Source organism: Salmo salar, chromosome 10 (genome assembly GCF_965601325.2).
Source record: "Salmo salar chromosome 10, fSalSal1, whole genome shotgun sequence".
Lineage (NCBI taxonomy): Eukaryota > Metazoa > Chordata > Actinopteri > Salmoniformes > Salmonidae > Salmo > Salmo salar.
The window spans coordinates 63258862-63271375 of NC_138300.1; positions in this window are offsets into that span (position 1 = coordinate 63258862).

The following is a 12514-nucleotide window of genomic DNA, read 5'->3' on the forward strand; positions in this document are numbered from 1 at the left end:
AAAGACTATTGCAATCATCTCTGATGGGTGGTCGAATGTTCGTGGGCAAGGAATAATTAACTACATCATCTCCACCACTCAACCAGTATTCTTCAAGAGCACAGACACAAGGGACAACAGACACACAAGTCTCTACATTGCAGATGAGCTGAAGGCAGTCATCAATGACCTTGAACCACAGAAGGTATTTGCACTGGTGACAGACAATGCTGTGAACATGAAGGCTGCTTCGTCTCATGAGTAGAAGGTGTTGACGTAGGCAGTTACATCACTAGGGGTTGACTGAAAGTATATTAAAGCAACTTTGACCTTTTTTATTTTGCAGAGCTTACTTGGAAACATACGTGTTGTGTTTCCATTGTCAACGTCTGTCTGCAATTGCATTAATAAAGGTTTGATTGATTTACTTAAAGAATATATTGTCTGATTGCTGATTTCACCAATAAGCCAATGATTGACAAGGAACAAGGAACCTACCCCAACATAAGGTAGAGGTGATATGATCCTTAAATAGACTCAACGCACTTCATTATTACAGAAGTGAGTGCTACAGGGTAATAGTCATTTAGTTAAGTTACCTTTACTTTCTTGGGTACAGGAACAATGGTGGACATCTTTAAGCAAGTACGGACAGCAGATTTCGATAGGGAGAGATTGAATATGTCCGTAAACACTCCAGCCAGCTGGTCTGCGCATTCTCTGAGGACATGGCTAGGGATGCTGTCTGGGCCAGCAGCCTTGCGGGGATTAACACGCTTAAATGTCTTACTCACGTCGGCCACGGAGAACGAGAGCCCACAGTCCTTGGGAGTGGGCCGCGGTTCGGATACACTGTATTATCCTCAAAGTGGGCGAAAAAGTTATTTAGCTTGTCTGGGAGCAAGACGTCAGTGTCCGCAACGTGGCTGGTTTTCTCTTTGTAATCCGTGATTGTCTGACGTTTTGCCTGTTTTTACGGAGGGAAGAACTACACTGCATGGTTAAATGCGATGGTTCGCGCTTTTTGCCTGTTTTTACGGAGGGAATAACTACACTGCTTGGTTAAATGCGATGGTTCGCGCTTTCAGTTTTGCGCGAATGCTCCCATCTATCTACAGTTTCTGGTTTTGGTAGGTTTTAATAGTTACCGTTGGAACAACATCCCCTATACACTTCCTGATGAACTCAGTAAGCGTCAATGTTATTCTCAGAGGCTACCCGAAACATATCCCAGTCCGCATGATCAAAACAATCTTGAAGCATGTATTCCGATTGGTCAGACCAGCGTTGAATAGGCCTTAGCACGGGTACTTCCTGTTTGAGTTTCTGCCTATACGAAGGGAGGAGCAAAATGGAGTCGTGATCTGATTTGCCGAAGGGAGGGTGGGGGAGGGCCTTGTAGGCATCTCGAAATGGCAAGCAGCAGTGATCTAGTATTTTCCCTAAACAAGTACTAAGTCAATGTGTTGATAGATTTTCGGGTCCCGTTTTCCTCAAATTTGCTTTATTCAAATCCCCAGCTATAATAATTGCGCAGGATATGCGGTTTTCAGTTTGCATAAAGTCCAGTGTAGTTCCTTAAGGGCTGTCGTGGTATCAGCTTGAGGGAGGATATACACATTTGTGACTATAACCAAAGAGAATTCGCTTGGGAGGTGATACGGTCGGCATTTGATTGTGAGGTATTCTAGGTCGGGTGAACAAAAGGACTTGAGTTTTGTACGTTATCACAATCACACCATGAGCAGTTAATCATGGAGCATACACCCCCACATGCATTCTTCCGGAGAGTTCTTTATTCCTGTCTGTGCCATGAACTGAGAACCAAGCTGGCTGTATGGACGGGGACAGTATATCCCGAGAGAGCCATGATTCTGTGAAACAGAGTATATTACAGTCCCTGATGTCTCTCTGGAAGGAGATCCTCACCCTGAGCTCGTCGACTTTATTGTCCAGAGACTGAACATTAGTGAGTAATATACTCGGAAGCGGTGGATCGTGTCCACTCCGAATACCTATTCTTTGCCGGCGTTGTGTTTTGGAGCAGTTCAATTGCCCTGGGGGGTACAAACAAAAGATCTAATTCGGGGAAGTAGTATTCCTGGTCGTAATACTGGTGCGTTAGCGCCGCTGTGATATCCAAATGTTATTTCCAGCTGTATGTAATAACACAAAAATCGTTCTGGGCTGATAATGTAAGAAATAATACACCAAAAAACAAAACACCACAAAGTTGCTTAGGAGCTAGCAGCAGAGCTGCCATGTCTGTCGGCACCATTTTGAATTGAAACCTGCATGCTGCCTAGCCGCTCTACAATATATAACCTCTCTGGGCTAGGCGGGACGAATTCGTCCCACCTACGTAACAGCCAGTGTAATCCAGTGGCGCAATTTTCAAATACCTTAAAAATCCTATTACTTCAATTTCTCAAACATATGACTATTTTACAGCTATTTAAAGGCAAGACTCTCGTTAATCTAACCACACTGTCCGATTTCAAAAAGGCTTTACAACGAAAGCAAAACATTAGATTATGTCAGCAGAGTACCCAGCTAGAAATAATCAGACACCCATTTTTCAAGCTAGCATATAATGTCACAAAAACCCAGAAGACAGCTAAATGCAGCACTAACCTTTGATGATCTTCATCAGATGACAACCCTAGGACATTATGTTATACAATACATGCATGTTTTGTTCAATCAAGTTCATATTTATATCAAAAAACAGCTTTTTACATTAGCATGTGACGTTCAGAACTAGCATGCCCCCCGCAAACTTCCGGGGAATTTACTAACAATTTACTAAATTACTCACGATAAACGTTCACAAAAAGCATAACAATTATTTTAAGAATTATAGATACAGAACTCCTCTATGCACTCGATATGTCCGATTTTAAAATAGCTTTTTGGTGAAAGCACATTTTGCAATACTCTAAGTACATAGCCCAGCCATCACGGGCTAGCTATTTAGACACCCGGCAAGTTTAGCCTTCACCAAAATCAGATTTACTATTAAAAAAGTTTGATTACCTTTTGTTGTCTTCGTCAGAATGCACTCCCAGGACTGCTACTTCAATAACAAATGTTGGTTTGGTCCAAAATAATCCATCGTTATATCCGAATAGCGGCGTTTTGTTCGTGCGTTCCAGAAACTATCCGAAATGGTAAATCAGGGTCGTGCGCATGGCGCATTTCGTGACAAAAAAATTCTAAATATTCCATTACCGTACTTCGAAGCATGTCAACCGCTGTTTAAAATCAATTTTTATGCAATTTATCTCGTAAAAAAGCGATAATATTCCGACCGGGAATCTCCTTTTCGGTAAACAAAGGAAAAAACACAAAGACGGGGGCGGCCAGTGCACGCGCCTAAGCCCACAGTCCCTTGATCGGCCACTTGAGAAAGGCGATAATGTGTTTCAGCCTGGGGCTGGAATGACGACATTCAGGTTTTTCCCGGGCTCTGAGAGCCTATTGGAGCCGTGGGAAGTGTCACGTTACCGCAGAGATCCTTTGTAATGGAATGAGATGTCAAAGAAAGACAATAAATGGTCAGACAGGCCACTTCCTGTAAAGGAATCTCTCAGGTTTTGACCTGCCATTTGAGTTCTGTTATACTCACAGACACCATTCAAACAGTTTTAGAAACTTTGGAGTGTTTTCTATCCAAAGCCAATAATTATATGCATATTCTAGTTACTGGGCAGGAGTAGTAACCAGATTAAATCGGGTACGTTTTTTATCCAGCCGTGTCAATACTGCCCCCTAGCCCTAACAGGATAAAATACCTTTATTTGAGGTCGATCCAACAGCAAATAATGTTTCACAACACGATTTGAATTACCATTACCAAATGAGTATCACATTTGTCACATGAGGTTTAGACCTTACAGTGAAGTGCTTACTTACAAAAAATACCTTAAAATAATAAACAATAAAAGTAACAAATAATTAAAAAGCAGCAGTAAAATAACAATAGCGAGGCTATATACAGGGGGTACCGGTACAGAGTCAATGTGCGGGGGCATTGGTTAATCAAGGTAATATGTACATGTAGGTAGAGTTATTAAAGTAACTATGCATAGTTAACAGAGAGTAGCAGTATGCCGTGCTCCACTAAAGGTTTTGTGATTATGCTGCGGTACTTAGAGGTAATTTGTTGTTTAGTACGGTACCCTGCGTCACCACTTCATTGCTCCAGACCAGTGCAAGGGGGAGTTAGAACACTGATTATGCTTTTGGGTCCTACTGTGTCTCTAACTGACAATGAATGGGTGACATAAACCTAAATAGAAACTGATAATTGTTCACGACTTCAGTATTACTTACTAAAACTGTTGTTACACTAAGGTTATTATTATTTTGTTAGGATTATTTTGCTCTTACTGTAGTACTGTAGCCCATTCCCGACCGGTCACGTTGTACAGCGCCTGAGTGGAGCAACAGTCTAAGACACGGCATAGCAGTGCAAGCTGTGTTGCTACAGATGCTGGTTCAATACCTGTGCTGACCTCAACTGGGAGACCCATGAGAGGACTGTAGGTTTTTGGTTTCTCTCCCTCTAAAAACAGAAATAAATTATTCTAAATAACAAACTGTCTTTATTTACAAATTAGTAACAATGTCTCACCCCATGTTCAAGAATGGCCTTTTTCTCGCTCATTTTACGTTATTTGAAAACTAAATAGTCTAAAAAACATTGTTATTTTTTAAACAATGCGATTATTATTATTATTAATAATTTAGAATGATATAAAAGCCCCTTGGATATTCTCACAGATATATTATTAACCCTGTTATTAGCAGGACAATACATATTGGTCATATTGTTCATGGTTCCCGAGTGGAGCACAATGGGATTGCCTTGCAGTTCTCCAGCTGTATCCACTGAAAGCGCGCGAGGTTCAAGGCACAAGGGCAGGTGGCCCGGGATGGGCAGCAGAGCCACGCACAGAAGACGGACCTAGCCCATGGGGAAGGGAGGAGGAGGAAGTGGGCGGGTGGACCTCCACCCGCCACACTGGGTAGCACAGATCAACACTTTAAGGGGCATTGCACTAATAATGGCGCTGACTAGGGATACGTTCCCACTGTTCTTAGTGCCAGTCTGCATGTTCAAACTAAAACAATGTAATTAATAATGGCATCTTTATGCTTTCGTTAATAAAATAATGAGAAAATGACGATGTTTATTTAGTTATGGATCCATAACGAATTACTATGGGAATAAATATCCCTGAACTACAGAAATATCCTCCAATCATCCAATCCTCTATATATATACTGCTCAAAAAAATAAAGGGAACACTTAAACAACACAATGTAACTCCAAGTCAATCACACTTCTGTGAAATCAAACTGTCCACTTAGGAAGCAACACTGATTGACAATACATTTCACATGCTGTTGTGCAAATGGAATAGACAACAGGTGGAAATTATAGGCAATTAGCAAGACACCCCCAATAAAGGAGTGGTTCTGCAGGTGGTAAGCAGAGACCACTTCTCATTTCCTATGCTTCCTGGCTGATGTTTTGGTCACTTTTGAATGCTGGCGGTGCTTTCACTCTAGTGGAAGCATGAGACAGAGTCTACAACACACACAAGTGGCTCAGGTAGTGCAGCTCATCCAGGATGGCACATCAATGCGAGCTGTGGCAAGAAGGTTTGCTGTGTCTGTCAGCGTAGTGTCCAGAGCATGGAGGCTCTACCAAGAGACAGGCCAGTACATCAGGAGACGTGGAGGAGGCCGTAGGAGGGCAACAACCCAGCAGCAGGACCGCTACCTCCGCCTTTGTGCAAGGAGGAGCACTGCCAGAGCCCTGCAAAATGACCTCCAGCAGGCCACAAATGTGCATGTGTCTGCTCAAACGGTCAGAAACAGACTCCATGAGGGTGGTATGAGGGCCCGACGTCCACAGGTGGGGGTTGTGCTTACAGCCCAACACCGTGCAGGACGTTTGGCATTTGCCAGAGAACACCAAGATTGGCAAATTCGCCACTGGCGCCCTGTGCTCTTCACAGATGAAAGCAGGTTCACACTGAGCACATGTGACAGACGTGACAGTCTGGAGACGCCGTGGAGAACGTTCTGCTGCCTGCAACATCCTCCAGCATGACCGGTTTGGCGGTGGGTCAGTCATGGTGTGGGGTGGCATTTCTTTGGGGGGCCACACAGCCCTCCATGTGCTCGCCAGAGGTAGCCTGACTGCCATTAGGTACCGAGATGAGATCCTCAGACCCCTTGTGAGACCATATGCTGGTGCGGTTGGCCCTGGGTTCCTCCTAATGCAAGACGATGCTAGACCTCATGTGGCTGGAGTGTGTCAGCAGTTCCTGCAAGAGGAAGGCATTGATGCTATGGACTGGCCCGCCCGTTCCCCAGACCTGAATCCAATTGAGCACATCTGGGACATCATGTCTCGCTCCATCCACCAACGCCACGTTGCACCACAGACTGTCCAGGAGTTGGCGGATGCTTTAGTCCAGGTCTGGGAGGAGATCACTCAGGAGACCATCCGCCACCTCATCAGGAGCATGCCCAGGCGTTGTAGGGAGGTCATACAGGCACATGGAGGCCACACACACTACTGAGCCTCATTTTGACTTGTTTTAAGGACATTACATCAAAGTTGGATCACCCTGTAGTGTGGTTTTCCACTTTAATTTGAGTATGACTCCAAATCCAGACCTCCATGGGTTGATAAATTGGATTTCCATTGATTATTTTTGTGTGATTTTGTTGTCAGCATATTCAACTATGTAAAGAAAAAAGTATTTAATAAGATTATTTCATTCATTCAGATCTAGGATGTGTTATTTTAGTGTTCCCTTTCTTTTTTTGAGCAGTGTATATATATAAGGCAAGTAAGTTAAGAACAAATTCTTATTTACAAGGACAGCCTACTCCTTCCTCCCCATGGGGGAATTGAACCCCGGTCTCCTGCGTGCCCGCACGACACGGGGATTCTTTAGCTAAATAGCCCAGTACTGTACTCCCAACCTTTACGTTGTACAGCGACATATTTTCCATTCCATCCTAACGGAAACCTAGAGGGTTTTTAGTTTTTCTTGGAAAAGAAACACCATAATATGAATCAAATTAATTAAACAACATTTCTTAAAATCAGTCCCATATACTATGTTCTTACAAAAAAGGTTTTACATTCTCTAGTACAGCCAACATTGAAGGCTATCAAATGCCTCTCAAAGATGCCCTCTGGTGGTCAAACTAGCACTAACTAACATTAATGGTACCAGTGGTTGGCACTTAAATAATGTGCCATAGAATTCTGCGGGACCATGCAAGCTGTGCTGCAGTACGCTGCAACTTTTAAAGGACAAACTACTGTATGACTAGGGTGGCTGGAGTCTTTGACAACACCGTCTGGTATAGAGGTCCTGGATGGCAGGAAGCTTGGCCCCAGTGATGTACTGGGCAGTACGTAGTACCCTCTGTAGTGACTTGTGGTCGGAGACTGAGCAGTTGCCATACCAGGCAGTGATGAGATCTGTCAGGATGCTCTCGATGGTGCAGCTGTAGAACATTTTGAGGGTCTGAGGACCCAAGCCAAGTCTTTTCAGTCTCCTGAGGGGGAATAGGCTTTGTCGTGCCCTCTTTACGACTGTATTGGTGTGCTTGGACCATGTTAGTTTGTTGGTGATGTGGACACCAAGGAACTTGAACCTCTCAACCTGCTCCACTACAGCCCCGTCGATGAGACAATCATCTCTTTTGTCTTGATCACGTTGTTGCTTAGGTTGTTATCCTGGCACCACACTGCCAGGTCTCTGATCTCCTCCCTATAGGCTGTCTCATCGTTGTCGGTGATCAGGCCTACCACTGATGTGTCGTCGGCAAACTTAATGATGGTGTTGGAGTTGTGCCTGGCCGTGCAGTCATGAGTGAAGAGAGAGTACAGGAGGGAACTGAGCAAGCACCCCTGAGGGGCCCCTGTGTTGAGGATCAGCGTGGCGGATGTGTTGTTACCTACCTTACCAACTGGGGGTGGCCCGTCAGGAAGTCCAGGATCCAGTTGCAGAGGGAGGTGCTTAGTGCCAGGGTCCTTAGCTTAGTGATGAGCTTTGAGGGCACTATGGCATTGAACGCTGAGCTGTAGTCAATGAATAGCATTCTCACGTAGGTGTTCCTTTTGTCCAGGTGGGAAAGGGCAGTGTGGAGTGCAATAGAGATTGCATCATCTGTGGATCTGTTGGGGCGGTATGCAAATTGGAGTGTGTCTAGGGTTTCTGGGATAATGGTGATGTGAGAGCGTGATCACACAGTCGTCTGGAACAGCTGATGCTCTCACGCATGCTTCAGTGTTGTTTGCTTCGAATCGAGCATAGAAGTTATTTAGCTCGTCTAGTAGGCTCGTGTCACTGAACAGCTCTCGGCTGTGCTTCCCTTTGTAGTCCGTAATAGTTTTCAAGCCCTGCCACATCTTACAAGCATCAGAGCCTGTGTAGTATGATTCAATCTTAGTCCTGTATTGACGCTTTGCCTGTTAGATGGTTTGTTGGAGGGCATAGCGGGATTTCTTATAAGCTTCCGGGTTAGACCCGCTCCTTGAAAGCGGCAGCTCTACTCTTTAGCTCAGTGCGGATGTTGCCTGTAATCCATGGCTTCTGGTTGGGGTATACACGTACAGTCACTGTGGGGACATCATCGATGCACTTATTGATGAAGCCAGTGACTGATGTGGTGTACTCCTCAATGCCATCGGAAGAATCCCGGAATATATTCCAGTCTGTGCTAGCAAAACAGTCCTGTAGCTTAGCATCTGCGACATCTGATCACTTACTTATTCAGCGAGTCATTGGTACTTCCTGCTTCAGTTTTTGCTTATAAGCAGGAATCAGGAGGATAGAGTTATGGTCAGATTTGCCAAATGGAGGGCGAGGGAGAGCTATGTACGCGTCTCTGTGTGTGGAGTAAAGGTGGTCTATTTTTTTTTATCCTCTGGTTGCACATGTATCATGCTGGTTGAAATGAGGTGAAACGGATTTAAGTTTCCCTGCATTAAGGTCCCCGGCCACTAGGAGTGCCCCTTCTGGATGAGCATTTTCCTGTTTGCTTATGGCCGTTTACAACTTAATGCCAGCATCGACTTGTGGTAAATAGACAGCTACAAAAAATATAGACGAAAACTCTCTAAATAGTGTGGTCTACAGCTTATCATGAGATACTGTACCTCAGGCGAGCAAAATCTTGAGACTTCCTTAATATTACATTTTGTGCACCAGCTGTTATTTACAAATAGACACAGACCGCCACTACTTGTCTTACCGGAGGCAGCTGTTCTATCTTGCCAATGGTCCGAACACCCAGCCAGCTGTATGTTACCCATGTCGTCATTCAGCCACGACTTGGTGAAACATAAGATATTCAAGTTTTTAATGTCCCGTTGGTAGGATAGTCTGGATCGGAGCTCATCCATTTTATTATCTAATGACTGCATGTTGGCTAATAGGACTGATGGTAAAGGCGGATTACTCACTCTGTCACGTTCTGACCAGTAAAGGGGTTATTTGTTATTGTAGTTTGGTCAGGACGTGGCAGGGGGGTATTTGTTTTATGTGGTTCGGGGTGTGTGTTTATGTAGAGGGGTGTTTGGTTAGTGTTTTCCTGGGTTTTTGGGCTATGTTCTATGTTAGTATATTTCTGTGTTCTAGTCTTTGTAGTTCTATGTTTAGTTTTTTGATTTGGCCTTCAATTGGAGGCAGCTGCTCCACATTGCCTCTGATTGAAGGTCCTATATAGAGGGGTGTGTTTTGTTTGGGGTTTGTGGGAAGTTGTTCTTTGTACTGCTGTGTGAGCGTACAAGACTGTTCGGTCGTTTATTAGTCGTGGTCACAATAAAAGTTAAGATGAGCACTCAACCCGCTGCGCCTTGGTCCAATTACTACGACGACCGTTACACACTTGCTGTCGGATCCTTCCAAGGCTCCACCCTACCTATATCCCTGAAATCTCAGTCTCTTCTTCATGCGAATGACATGGATTTGGGTCTTGTCGGGTGTCTGAAGTAAATCCTTCGCATCCGACTAGTTGAAGAAAAAAATCTTCGTCCAGTACGAGGTGAGTAATCACTGTCCAAATATCCAGAAGCTCTTTTCAGTCATAAGAGACGGTGCCAGAAGCATTATGTACAAAATAGGTTACAAATAATGAGAGAAAAAAAACACAATAGCACAATTGGTTTGGAGCCCGTAAAACGGCAGCCATCTCTTCCGGCGCCTTCTTCAAGTGAGTGTTCTCCAGTCCAATGTTTTAGATAGCTAATGTTACTACTGTAGCTAGCAACCGTCCTTAACCTCTTGACGGTCGCCTAGGATAGGGGGCGCTACAGCGATTTTTGAAAAAAACTTGTGCCCATTTTAAACGGCCTCCTACTCAAACTCAGAAGCTAGGATATGCATATAACTAATACTTGTGGTTAGAAAACACCCTAAAGTTTCTAAAACTGTTTGAATGGTGTCTGTGCGTATAACAGAACTCATATGGCAGTCAACCCCGGGACCGATCGTAACAGGATGTGGAACTCTGAATTGCGGACTCAACTTCATCACTTTGCCTATAAATCACACCGTGAGCAATGGTTCATTGAGCACTTCCTATTGCTTCCACTAGATGTCCCCAGTCTTTACAAAGTGGTTTGAGCCTTCTACTGTGAAAACTGACTGAATGAGATGCTGTGGAAAGTGGTCACATGAGGAGGGCCATCACCATTATGACGCCGGCGCCCCTGGCTACCCTCCCCTTTCGAAACGTTTTGAAAGACAATGCAATCGTCCCCCTTGAATCTTATTGGAGCTCTGGTTGAAAAACGCCCTAAAGATTTATGTTATACAACGTTTGACATGTTTGAACGAGTATCGCATCCCCTTTTATCGCAAAGTGTGATTACCCAGTAAAGTTATTTTTAAATCTGGCATTACAGGTGCTTTCAAGAGATATTCATCTATAAATCTTAGAATGAGAATATTACATTTTAAAAATGTTTTCGAATAGTAATTTAGTAAATTATAGTGCTGTTTCACCGGACGCATTTGAGGGAAAATAGTTAGTCAACGTCATGCGCCGATGTAAAATGCTGTTTTTATATATAAATATGAACTTTATCGAACAAAAGAATGCATGTATTGTGTAACATGATGTCCTAGGAGTGTCATCTGATGAAGATTGCCAAAGGTTAGTGCTGCATTTAGCTGTTTTTTGGTTATTTGTGATGCATGTGGTTGGTCGGAAAATTGCTATGTGGCTACTTTTACGATATACTCCTCTAACATAATCTAATGTTTTGCTTTTGCTGTAAAGCCTTTTTGAAATCGGACAACGTGGTTCGATTCAGGAGAGGTGTATCTATAAAACGATATAACATAGTCCTATATTTGAAAAAATATATATATATATTTTGTTATGCTAATGGCGATAGGATTTTTCGCTGGATGTCGACCAGGGGTTAAATTAATGTTACCATTACAACTCTGCAGTCTGATAGTATTAGATTAAAATGCAATTACGTTAAATCAATCTATACAATAGTTTTCTAGCTAGCTAAAGTTAGCTAACAGATTAATTTGCAGCTACAGCTAAACTAACGTTATTGTTAGCTATAGGTGACCGACGGTACGGAAGCTAGCTAGCTACAGCAGATGATATAACGTTAGCTATGATATTTTAACTTTAATATTGGTTAGCATTTACAAATGTTAAATTCAGTGACAATTAGATGTAATAATAATTGATAATTACCCAATTTGACAGTTAACGTTAGCTTCTTCAGCTTCAACAAGTAGCTACTGGCAACACAGGCAAACCAACGGTCAAATAGTTCTGAGCCTTGCCAGTGTGCACGCGCTAGATATAATTAAGGTTTTGCATGCTTGCTATGATCCATGTAACTTTAGTCTCTCACATGAGCTTTGATCACGGCTGTACTGCACTTTGTCTGATAGTCTTCTATTTACCTGTAGATAACAACCCTCAATTATTTAAATTTTTTTATTGGAATTAAATGACTGGATGATTTAAAGTGGTTGCTGCATGCATACTATACAGGGTCAGTTTGTAAAGCCTATTTTGTAAAATTGCTTTATTAATCCTAGTCCAGATCGCCCCATTTATTGATTACATTTCTTCCTCCATCAAATCCCCTCATGTAGGCCAATACCCTACCCCTTATATATTACAGAGAACATAATCTTTGATGTCTGAATGTAGCCTACTTTTTATTGATTAGTTAGATTTATTTTTAAAACATTTGGCATCACAGCATCTTTTAGTAATTTTAAGATTTGCATGATCATTTAAAAAAAGTGTATGAGTAAAATGGGCAACTGGTGGATGTCAACTGTGGTCTCTCGCTTGAGAATCCCGTTTGAGAACCCATTGACTTCTCCAAAGTGTTAAGCAATGTTACGAGAACCAATGTGGATGGATGGCTCAGTAATTTAATTTCACATTGCCAACTCCTATTTTCGGTTTTCTTATCTTCTACACAGTGCAGTAGAGGTGGCCAATTGGT